This window comes from Lissotriton helveticus, chromosome 7 (genome assembly GCF_964261635.1).
Source record: "Lissotriton helveticus chromosome 7, aLisHel1.1, whole genome shotgun sequence".
In the NCBI taxonomy this organism is placed as follows: Eukaryota; Metazoa; Chordata; class Amphibia; order Caudata; family Salamandridae; genus Lissotriton; species Lissotriton helveticus.
The window spans coordinates 1,872,302,741-1,872,316,166 of NC_136068.1; positions in this window are offsets into that span (position 1 = coordinate 1,872,302,741).

Here is a 13,426-nt window from a genome sequence, read left to right on the forward strand (position 1 = left end):
CACTCAGACACACAAACGGCCTCTCACAGATCCACTCACAGACCCACCCACTCAGACACTCACATATCCACTCACAGACCCAATCAAATACTCATGCAGGCTATCACAGACCTATTGAGAAACTAATGTATCCACTCAAAGACCCACTCAGGGGCTCATGCACCCACTCACAGATCTGTACATGCACTCACACATCCACTCACATAGCCAAATACATACTCATACATTCACTCACACATCCACTCACAGACACATATAGTCACCCACATACCCACAAAACAACCACACACACAGTCAGAAACATATACAACCATTCATACACCTACTCACCTACCTTTACAGCCACTTACACGCCCACTCTCAAAGGTTACATTTTACAGTTAGGAAATAAAATGTAATTAAACATAGAAATCCACTGAAAAAAGCAAAGGTATTTTTTTTATTTTATTTTTTAGACCTATTTTTATAGCGCACGACTCGCCCGGGGGGCGGGGGCATCTCGGAGCTTACATAGAGAAAGAGGAGGCTGAAAGGTGGAAACGGAGTCAGGATAACATCAAAGTTCAAAACAGGAAGGCTTTTAATTGTTTCCTGAAGATACTGTATGAGGCACATTCTCGTAAAGCAATAGGTAGTTGATTCCAATATCGTGGAGCAAGGTAGGAGAAAGCTCTGTCCCTGTGCGACTCAGACGTATTCGAGGGACCTTCAAAAGAGCCAGTGAATTAGACCTGGCGTTTCGACATGATAGATATTTGGTGAATTTCTTTTGAAAGTAGTAGGGGCCTTTGCCATTTAAGGCATTATAGGTGAGGCAACAGATTTTAAAGTGGGACCGCTTCCTCACAGGTAACCAGTGAAGCTCTCTCAGCAAAGGACCTGAGCGCATGCCTGCCGGACGATTTAGAATCATTCTTGCTGCAGTGTTCTGAATCACTTGCAGTTTAGCAAGCAAAGTCTCATCCACTTCAGCCATCAATGCGTTTCCATAGTTAAGTTGACTATTCACAATGGCCCGGACCAGGGTTCTACGATGGTTGGTGGGCAGATAAGGCAAAATCTTATGTAAAAGACGTAGGCTATAGTAAAGGGAGCTGGTTGTTACCTCAATGTGATCTTCCATAGATAATGTCTGATCCAGCTTTAGTCCAAGATCTTTTAAAGATTGTTTGGGGGTGGGGGCTACTCCCAACTGAGTTGGCCACCAATCATCTGTCCAGATGGTTGAAGCTTTCTCCATTACTAGGGTTCAACTGAAGGCAGTTTTCCGTCATCCAGTTTGAAATAGCAAGCATACCTGCTGAAAACAGGCTTTTCTCAGCTTCTAAATTAGGACCAATTGTAAACATAAGCTGTGTGTCATCAGCATATGAGATTTTCTCAAAACCTAGTTGTTCTACAATTTTCACCAAGGGAGCCATATAAACATTAAATAATGTTGGGCTTAGGCAAGAGCCCTGGGGTACGCCCTTGTCCAGCTGAGATTTCTCTGAAAAGTAAGGCCCCAACATAATAGTTTGTAGCCTATCAGACACAAAGTTCTGCATCCATTTTAAGGCTGTGCCATGGATACCACAAGAGTATAATCTCTCCACGAGTTTTGAGTGTGAAATGGTATCAAATACCTCACAGAGATCTAGTAGGATCTGAACTACTGATCTTCCTGCATCCATTACCTGCCTGAGGGAGTCAGTCACAGCCAGGATAGCGGTCTCGGTGCTGAAACCTGGACGGAAACCTGATTGCGAGGGGTCCAAAATGTTGTTTGACTCAAGGTATCGGCTTAGCTGCCTATTTATTACACTTTCCAGTTGTTTACCCAGCAGGGGTAACAAGTAGATAGGCCGATAATTACTAAGTACCTGAGGGTCGGCAGTGTTTTTCTTTAGTGTTGGTTGCACACACGCTTCTTTCTATGTAATGGGGATAATACCTGATTGAATTGAACAGTTAAACATGTTTTGAATTTCAGGAGCACAGCTAGTGGATAGAAGGGCCATTATTTTTGGGGGGCAAAGTTCACGAGGCGAGCCAGATTTGGCAGAGAATAATAGATTGGAAACCTCTTCCAACGTGATTGTTTCAAAGTGATCAAGGGTGCTGGATGTCAGCTTTCCCAATTCTCCAGATCTAGTGGCGGTTTCAGGATTCTGGGACTTCACTATTGGAAAGTTAGCATAGATATGTGCAATTTTCTCGTGTAAATAGGTCGCTAATGAGTCACATACTTCTTGAGATTCCACTGGGGATTGTCTGCAAACTTGTGGGGACACAAAGTACTTAGCTATGTTAAACAGGGCTTTAGAAGAGTTACTGGCAAGATCAATTTGATTCATAATGAAGGTTCGTCTTGCTGTTTTTATACTCTGGAGATAACTAGACAGAGATTGTTTGTAAGCGTGTCTATCTAAGGTATCTTTACTGATTCTCCATCGTCTCTCTAATGCCTTACATTTGGATTTACCCATTTTAAGTTCAGATGTATACCAGGGGGCTTGTAGCCGCCGCTGACATGAGCTGTAGTTTGTTTGAGGAATTATGGAGTCAAATGCTGTAACTAAGGCAGAGTTAAAGCCTTCCAACAACTTAGAGACATCCGCACTGCTTTCAGATTGTTTAGGGTGAAATGTCTCTTTAAAGGTTTCCTGGGAAAGGTCATGCCATGGTCTAGGCAACTCATTTTTCATCCTGCATTCTCTGCTAGGCTTGCAGTAAGCGCTGATTGAACAGTGAACATGATCATAGAATGATCAGTCCATGTTAGGGGGTTGGGAGGGTTGCAGGACAGGTGATCAATATTGGTAAAGATTAGATCAAGGGAGTGACCTGCCCGCTGTGTAGGGCAAATAACACTTTGGGAAAGTCTGATTAAGTTAAGACTGGATATAAGCTTGTTCACTTCTGGATTGGAATAGTCTTTTCCATGATAGAGAAAATCTCCCAGTAAAATACATTTATTGGAAGCTAGTACATGCATGGCTATTTGCTTGATCAGTTGATTAGTGAAGTTAGCTCTAGATCCTGCAGGTCAATAGATCAGTGCTCCATTCCAACTGTCAGTTTTAAAGATACCCAGTTCTATGCTGTCATTGCTTAGTGTGGAAATCCATTTCACATTAAGATGATTTTTGAAGGCTATCGAATTGCCACCCCCATTTTCTCATCCCTGTCTAGATGAATACATTTTTATAGTTATCTGGAATGGCTAGATTGACCAATGGATGGTTTGTGGGGTTTAGCCAAGTTTCTGTAAAGAAATAAAAAAAACCTTAGAAAGTCACTGAACAGCACAATGATTACAGCAATGTTATTGTTAAGAAACAGCATTTAAAAAACCTAAGAAATTCACAGAAAAACCCAAAGGTAACAGGGCCGGTAAGGTTAGGCTCAGATTTCAGTCATACAAAGCCAATGAAATTCACCAGTTAAATTTACCTGAGCTTACTATATATAATGCCTCCATAATGCACTGCTTATGATTGCACATATTACATCACACATGATGCTAAGGGTACACATGCGGCCAATGGTTCGCCCACTTGATTCTGCATGTACTGTCCTAGCGTTGTTGCAACATCACTCCGTGTTATGCCTGTCCTTAGCAATTCATGTTATTTATGTAGTGTCACCAATGCTTGTTTATTTCTTGCTAATACTCAGTACCAATGCTTATTGTTTGCTGCCATCAATGCTTGTACTATTGAACCACACGCGTAAGAGCTATGGGAAGGGCTCCACGTGCGAGGTATGCAAATGCTCAACCGTCACTGTAAAATCCTATTTAAGGAGCGATCTCAAACGTGCCAGTACTTCGTCTCTCTGCTTGAAGTCACGACGAGCGCTCCAGCCCTGCTTTCTCCGGACTCCAGTTGCTCCAGTGTTCCCGTGCCTGACCCAATTCCCCGCCATCCCCGCTGCTCCCCCGATCTTCTTCACCTCTCCCACTCCCGCTTACCTGTTTATTTGGTCGTCCCCCTCGACTCCGGTGGTGATCAGCGGCCATCTCTCCGGATCTCCGGAAGTCCGCGGAACGTCCCGCCCTCCAGAAACGCCTGCCAGGAAACGCGGATTCTGCACAAACAAAGAAGAAGGACAGTAAGATTAGATTAGTAGTTTTTGCGAACGGACACACAGCAGTTTCGTTTTGTAAATAGACTTCAACTACTAATGGTAACAAACAATCATTGGACAATACCACAGTAGCGAATACTTTGGAACTGTGATTTTACTATACTAAGTTTGATTTTGGGACAATAGTGAAACTAGTGCACAGGCAGATTAACTGTGTACCTAGGTGCTGTATCTTTAATATTGTATCCTTAATATTCTGTGAACATTCACCATAACGAAGCCTTTAGGTTGCTGGTGCTTTGTTTGTTTTTCTTTCTTTTCATTGCAGAAACCCACTTAGCAGTTGTCAAGTTGGGTCATCAGGTAGGTGCATGAATGTTTTAGCACCTTCGTGACTAATTACACAACTAACCTCACTAATCCCTAAGCTTTACTGGAAAAGTAGTTGAATATTCTCATCATTGTTTTTTAAGGAGAAAGTTTAAAGCAATCAGTCTACATAACTCCTGACCCAGCGAAGTGTCAACAAGGGTCGATTTTCTACTTGGTCAGTATTAAGTGCATGTATCAGTTAATCTACGATATTGTGATATTTGAATTAGTCTCCAGGAGTGTAAGTTAATCATTGTGTGCTGTACCACAGGATCTCGTGCTGATGGGACACCGGCCCAGAACACTTCTCAGAGAAACGACAGCTGGAAACCAGTGTTTTGTTTGTTTGTTTCTCACTCTACTTCCCCTTTCCCATGTGGACAAGTTAGCACAGCAGGAGTCTATTCAACCTTGCTGCATTGACTGGTTCTTGAGGGAGTTGGAACTTTACGACGTCAAGAGGAAACAACTGGAGTGTCTCACGTGATTGCACAACACATGATGGCATCACTGATGGCATCTCAAATTACATCACTGATGAAATCATCCACAGAACCACTCACACCTACTCTCACCCCATGCAACCTCTTACATAATGATTAACAGACCCATACAATGACTCACACACTCACTCACTCACCTATATAGAAACTCACACAGCCACATACTCACCCACCAACTACTTATACAGCCACTGCTCTTTCATACATACATTCACACATCCACTCACTCGGGCATGCAAACCCTCACGCACCCACTCAAACACCAAGCACTTACATACCCATTCACACATGTAATGTAATGTAATGTAGTAGTACTTGTATAGCGCACGAATCGACCCATGAGGGTATCTCGGCGCTTGTACGCATACTGCTGTGGAACCCTTCCAGGCTTTTCCCTGTGAGGTGCCCACTACTGGGCACCTCCAAGGTGAAGCCAGGCATCCTAGCGTTGTTGGGGCCGTTGTGGAGATTAAGCAAGCTATTGCCCAGAGTTGCAGAGTGGGACCCATGATTAGAATAGGCACCGAGGCGAGAATTATCAGGTCCGAGGAAATTGAGCCCAAGACCCGCCGAGGCGGGAATTGAACCCTGGTCCCGGGCTAGACCTCTGCATCAGGGTCTGCCGCTCTAACCATTGAGCCACACTTCTCCACAGGCACTCCATATAGGCACTCACACAACCACTTACCAACTCATACAGACCCTAACTCTCCAATACAGCCACTGATATACACAACCCCTCACCTATACAACCACTTATACACACATTGACTATGCAGTACAGCTACTCACACACCTACTCAATTATGCATACATCTACTCAAACAACTACTCACTCACCCATACACTCACTTACACATCCATTCACTCACCCATGGAGCCACTCACACAGGCACCTACTCACTGATACAGCCACTCACACAACTGCTCATCTACCCATACAGCATACATTAGTAGTACATAAAGAATAGTATTTAAGTCTCCATGTAGCTTAGTATACTTAGTATACTTAGCTTAGTAAAACTCAGAAACATTAAGAAAACACTTACTCTCACTGGCAGATGTCATCAATACTGTTCTTTTTAGAACCACATCATATAATCATAAAACGAGCTGTGTTTGTATTCCTTACATATATATTTGTTGTGTAACTATGTGCCTTGGTGTGTCAGCATATGAATTAGGCTGTGCCTGGGTGTGTCAGTGTGTGCATCAGTGTGTGTTTGGGTGTGCCAGTACATGCATCAACGTGTGCCTGGGTGTTTTAGAGTATTTTTAGTGTGTTTGTGCCTGCATATGCCAGTGTAGGTATGAGTGCGTGCCGGGGTTTATCAGGCTCTATATGAGTGTGTCAGTGTATGCATGAACGTGTACTTGGGTGTGTCAGTGTATGCATGAGAGTGTGCCTGAGTGTGCTAATGTAGGCATACGTGTTTACATGAGTGTGTGTGTGTGTGGGTGTATCAGAGTATGCATGAGTGTGCCTGGGTGGGGCAATATGTGCATCAATGTGTAACTAGATATGCTAGTGTATGCATCAGTGTGTGCCTGGGTGAGTCAGTATATGCATGAGTGTGCACCTGGGTATGTCAGTGTATGCATCAGTGTGTGAATGTATGTGTCAGTGTCTGCATGATTGTGTGCCTGGGTGTATCAGTGTATGCATCAGTGTGTGCCTAGGTATAAATACCTAAGAATAGTAATCCATTCCCTATTTGGGTTTGTGCTCTATGTGTAAGAAAATATATTGGTATATGAGTTGCTTTCTTAGTAACTCTATGGATCTGGAAACATGCATGTAAGTACCTGTATGGGTAGCTTACTTGCTATGGTAGTTAGTTTTAGGTATGTTGCTGCATGTACAACTAGCACTGTTACTGATGCATACGTAACTGGTATGCCAGTGTCTGGGTGAATGTCTGAGTGCTTTAAAGATATGGCTTTTCTAGTAAGACAAGCAGACACCAAGGCTCAGCAAATAGCCTCTTTTTTAACTGATCTGCACCCATACTCGCCTCGGATCGCGCCAAGACGCCCTCAGGCATTTTGCGCTTTACAAATCACATTTAAATTTACATTTACATATGTCAGACTGGGTATGTGAGTCGCTCCATGCTTTGTAACTAGCTATGTGAGTTAATGGCAACCTTTTCAACTACTGATACAGTAGATACTGATATTGTTCACCAATCATACTTTCCGTATGATTGGTGAACAATATCAGTATCAGTGTGGACACATCAAATTTTTTCTAGTGGAAAATGACCGTTTTTGCAATGTGCTTAGCTGTTGACTTTGGACGCTAGCTCTAGTGGCATCTCAGGAAACCTAGAAAACCTATACATTATTGAAAACTAGACACTCAGGGAAATCCAGGATGTGGTGACTTTTGTGTCTCTCACCAGGTTCTGTTACCCAAAATCTCTTGCAAACCTCAAATTATGGTGATAAAACACATTTCCCTACATTTCTGTGATGGAAAGTTCTGGAATTTAGGGTGATCAACAAACTTACACCAAAGCAGCCTTCCCCCCAAGTTTACCAATCAAAATGGTACCTCACTTGTGTGGGTAGCCCTAGTGCTTGTGACATGAAATGGCGCAAAATATACTGTGGAGACTTCAAAATTATTGATTGCAGAAAGACCTTGTTTTGCCAGGGAGACACCAGCGTTTTTGATCTTGGGTTTGGCGGCCATATAGGGAAACCTACCAATCCCAGACATATCTGAAAATTACAAAAAACAGTGGTCTTAGACCTTTTTTATAAAAGAAACAAATCAATTCCCTGTATGGTCTGTTTAACAAATTATTTCCTGAGCTAGCTTGAGAACAATGTGATAGCTCATAGTATCCAGCCAGCTGAGTCGGAACTTGGATGCGGACCACGACCACGAGCGCTTTGAGCCCTGAATCTTGACGATCGGGTTAATGCAAGGATAGTCTCCACGACCACGATTGGGTTACTCCATTTCTGTAATGACATTTCTGAAAATTAGACTGCCAGAAGAGTCCAGAGAGGTGTGACTTGTGTGGATTCCTTAAAGGATCTACAGAAATGACACATTGCTACATTTAGAATTGTATCTACTTTTCAGAAATGTATAGTTTTCCAGGATCCTTTCTTGCTTCCACTAACTGGAAGGAGGGTGAAAGCACAAAAAGCAGGAAAAATAGGCTACGTCCCAGTAAAATGCCAAAACTGTGTAAAAAATATAGATTTTCTGACAAAAGTCAGTCTGTCCCTGAAAGCTGGGAAGATGGTGATTTCTGCACCCCCAAACCCTTTGTTGATACCATTTGCAGGGAAAAAAACAGATGCTTCATCCTGCAGCACTTTTTCCCCATTTAATTATACGTCCCCTCTAGGGGAATACACTAACCCTGGGTACCTTTAGAATACTCAGGGTATTGGAAAAAAAGGGCACAAAGGTGGTGTGGATACCTTTTGTAGAGGCCTAAGCGTGAACTGCCCCAAATATCTCAAAGAAGGCTTAGCACAGGGGGGAACAGAAAGGGGTTAATACCCTTCTGCCTCACAGTCTCTTAGCTGAGTTTCCATAACAACCCTGTTGAAACACTCTCTTGGCTTACACTTACAGTAGGTCAATATTCTCAAAGAGGTAAGCTAGCTTCTAAATCATCTGCAGAAGGTGTGGTTGGCTGTTAACAATTAAAAGCATATCAATGTTTCCCTTAAATATTTAGATTTTTACCACAACTGATCACAGATTTTCTTACTTTTCCCTAAAGAACACCACCTAATTTTAGCCAACTAAGGGGCATATTATCAAGCAGGGCGTTAAAATTATCGCCGCTTTGGTGGCAGGAAACTGCCTTAGGGTCTCCATAATTGCTAAAAATCTAAGTACAGAACTTCTAACCCAGGCTGAAATGAGCCAGTATCCCAGCCAATAAATAAGGTCAGTGAATGTTTGAGAATAGCATAACCTCTCTCAGGTCAATAAGATGTAAAATTATCGTTATATGTTATTCATGGAGTGTCTATGGGGAATGAAACTCACTTGATCAGGGGCCACCAACTCAGGCATAAAGGGTGACAGGTAGGCAGCTAGTTTGCCCATAAAAAATTCAGCATCAACATTTAAAAGAGATATGGGTCAGAAGGACGCACAATACTGCTTATCTTTACCAGGTTTTGCCATGACCACTATGGTAGCTTCCATCATCGAGGGGTGAAGTATAGAGTAGCAAGTGATAGAGTTGAATACTAAGTAGCGGAGCTATAGGCCAACAAAAGACGTTATAAAAAGTCACTGGGAATCCGTGCTGCCCAAATGACTTAAGGGTTTTCTTTCTATAGATCGCAATATGACCTATTCTGATTAGACTGTCTAGCTAGGCTGTCTGACCTTTAAACCCTCCCCGGTACTTAGCCATGTTATGAGTGGGACAAGCATATGTGGAATGGAGATCTTTGTAAAATTCCCTGAAACTTGCAGCCATGTATACATCTCCTTCAATAAGTGCTCCCTCTTTAGTCTGTGGGGAATCCACCTTGGTAGACGCATGGAGAAGTCTGAGTTTATTCATCAATAACTTCCCACATTTGTCCCCCATATATAAAAGTAGTGTTTAAGGAGGAGTGGAAAATATTCTGCACTGTCTAAACTCAGCCCTGCCAGTTGTTTCCGGGTGGACTCTAGCTAGCAGCATACCATAAGGGCCCCTGTGCACTAATGGATGCGTTCCAACACCCATACTTGCTGCTGTAATTGCAATTGTTTATTCTTCCTTATTTTATTATCTGCTGCTGGGATGTCAATGAATTCCTCTCTAATGACCACCTGAAAAGCATCCCAGACTATAGAGAGAGTGGTATCAAAGGTATCATTAATCTTTAAATAATCAACAATTGCTCTCTCTTTCTGTTGGAGCATAGCTGTTCTCTGAAGGAGAGTCTCTCGCAGCCGCCAAGTCTGGGTACTGGTGTCACTTCGGGGTAGTGCAAGTTCTACAGAAACGGCTAAGTGATCCAAAAAAGAATGTGGTTTTATTTACATAGCTGTCACTAAACCTTCTGAATGTCTCTAGAACCCAGGAAGTGGTCAAGCCGAGCATATGATTTATGTGTGTGGGAAGAAAAGGTATAATCTTTCGTTAGCAGTTGGCTATTCTGCCACAGAGCCTTCAGCCCCATCTCTTGGAGCCAAAGAACACTGGCTGCAGTGATAGCTCCTGTTGCACCCTGTCTTTGGGCCAATCAATCCAGCTCTTTATGAAAGACCAAATTAAGATACCCCAAATAAAACTCCTATCCCTCCTATGCTGTGCACAGGGAGTCCAATACCAGTATTTGTGACCCATTATACATATGATAAACAAGGAGGCAGGCCCTAACTTCTGCTATTTTGGATCCCACTTTCCCTAAAGAAATATTCTTGTTACTCCTGCTGCCTCCCACGCCAAAGGGGAGAAACATTGCTGGCGAATGGCCCTGGTCTTAAGCTGATGCCAATTGCTTGCTAGTAAGTGAGTCTCTTGTAGTAGGTAAATATCTGCTTGCATGATGTCTAGATAAGATATTATAGCACATAACTTAATGGGATTGTTAAGCCCCTTGACATTGAGATTCAGAACTCCCATACAGTCACACACCCACTCACGCACTCATAGAGTTTTATATAGAGCAAACTTGACCAGAGCGATTTACACAAGAACCAGTTGAGTTACATGAGGACACCTTCATTTTTGTTATCCACGGGGATATTGAGTGATTTGCTCAGAGTCACAGGTCGTTGGGCGTCCTTGCCGATACTTGAAGCTGGTGCCCCAGATTGAAGTTGACCACCCTAGCCATTAGGCCACATCCTCTCTCACATTGAATGAAGAAGTCATGCAGTGTCTCTCCTACACATAAAACATGCATTCTATCCCCAGGATTACCCATGTCCCACATGACAGTAGGACCAACCCACCTACCCAGAATGTAGGAAAGGCATGATATCTATAATTAAGTTGATAGCACCACGATAATGAAACTGCAGCAAGAATATAGACAAACCAGTGTCCCTGGATCAAGGGGGTCACTGGACTATTCAATCCAGTGTTAAAAAAACATTTGGGGACGGTGACCATCACATCGGTGCCCAGCACATTCCCCACCACACCCACAGCACCCCCGGCCCCAAACCAGCACCAAAGTCTTGAGCTCCAACATGCTAAGAATGGGTCATTAGAATTTGAATCCTCAAAAAGCCTTTCAAGGATATCCCTTCTCTCTGAAGCGATCACAGTTGAGTCTGGCCTGGCTCCTCCAGGCCTGGAATAGACTTGTCTCATGGGTGCCTGCAGGCTCTGCGTCCCATAGCTACCGCACCTCATCTAGGCTCCTCCTAAGCCTCGATCTGCAACAGTCCACATGCCACTGTGAGGGAGCAAATGTGGTGAAGCTTATCTTGCCATTGACGGATGATCCAGAAGGGGTGCCCCTAGGAGTATGGAACATTCTTGTCCCTGAGGAATGCAATGACTGGGTGAAGCTCCCTTCTCTTCTGGAGCGTGATGGCTGAGAGATCCTGGAAAAAATGCAGCATATGGCCTCACAACTGCACTGATGGCGACACCCTGGCTTTGCGAACTATCCCTTCTTTCAAGGTATATTTGTGAACTCAAGTCAGAATAATTGCGGGCTGCGTGTCACCGAATCTCAGGAGGCTCACCCTGTGGGTCCTATCTAAGCGAATGAGCAAACTGAATGGTCATGCAAGCTTTGAAGTAATTCCTGTCTGCCACCTCTGGTACCCCACTTATCTGTCTGGTGTTTGTTCAAGATCTATTTTCCAAGTCCACCTCATGGGCCATGGAGTTCTAACTGCTGATCAGAGGGGTGAAATATTTCCTATTGCCAATGCTCTATTTCTTCGTCTTGGAATTACTAGAGCCTCCACCCTATCCATAATCTCTGTAACTTTCTTTCAATTTGCCTGTAGCTTATGAGTAAGGTATCCCTTGACCACCAGGAATCCATCTCAAGAGAGGCAGACAGGTTCTTCAGGTACAGTTGCATCAGTTGCATGAGCGGGCCTCCAGATCCTGCCTCTAGATCCTCCTTTTCAGGCAAGGCAGCTCTGCTAGATGTTGTTAAATGGTCCCCATTTGAGGGTCCTGATGCCTGTGCGAAAATGTCTTTGAGCGTGCCCCCGTGTTTAGGTCAAGCATTCAAGACCTCTTGATATACTTTAGTATATACTTATTATATACTTATATGTTTATGTACTTTGTGGGCTCTGGAGATCAGCCCTAGGACTTGTCTGCTTCCGCTTAGGGACTTTTTATTTTGTTCAACTGCCTCTATTTAACTGTCTTGATAGAAAACAACCAGCAGAGGTCAGTAAAATACAAAGAATTGCTTTATGCTGAGGGGCTTTCTTTTTTAAATTTTTCTGGCAACTACCTCTATTTAACTTTCTTGATAGAAAATGACCAGCAGAGGTCTGTAAAATACCAAAATCACTTTAGCATTCACTAGATTCCAGTCCATTGAAATTGTCTTCCGCAAGAACCCATAGACAATAATATTTTTTTTAAATCTTGCATTTTCAGTGATATGACCACCGAAGGCCCTGGTTTTGGACTATACCATTTCCCACTGAAAGGCAATATTTCTTTCCATGTGTTCCCATACCTGCTGTGTCACGCAGTTTGGTACTTGCTTTTCCTCCATGTTAAAGAACAGTAGATGTTTCAGCACCCAGGCTAATGCACTGCATAGCCAAATACATATAATGTCCTAAAGACAAGACCGATTGCATTGCAAATTATTGTTGTTGCGTGTGGCTGCCATCTAGCAGCTTGGGTCTGGGTTGCTAAGCAGGGATACCAAACCTCCAATGGGCCCGCCCCAGGCTTACAAAGCCCTCTACTTGACACCTAACTAGCCGCAGTATGTCCCAAAAGCGCTCCCTTTTAATGACACCTGCAGAGGCAAGACTGTGTACCTGCCGGGTCCCCCCTATACCAGAATCGTCAGCGGCCCACTGCCCTTTATGTCAGCACTCCTCTCTCCTTCTCTCCGTCTGACAAGTTCAATCACTGTAGCATTCTGGGCCAGTCCAATCCACAGCTCTCACTTATTTCTTGAGGCTGCCTAAAACCCACAACCATCCCTCACAACCAGCAGCAGAGAGAAGCAATGCAGCTAGCTGATAGATACCGTTGCCAGACACCAAAAGGTAGGAGATAGAAGCGCCATGGTGCACCACGTAAAGAGGAAAGGCAGAAGCATGTCCAATTCTATGAGGCCGGTTACCTGCAGGGTACAGCTCCCCGCAGAGAACTAGGTTTCTCCAATGGGACCGAGTGTCTCCACCTCCTGCCTCCACTTCCTCCAATGTCTTCCCCTGGGTAAACTGGTGGAGGCAATCCTTTCTGTCAGGGCCCCACAGCCCCAATCATGCCTTTGGAACAGGGAGTCAGCGCTGCAGTTGCATGCCCTCTTCTTATGCTCTCTGGTGGGGG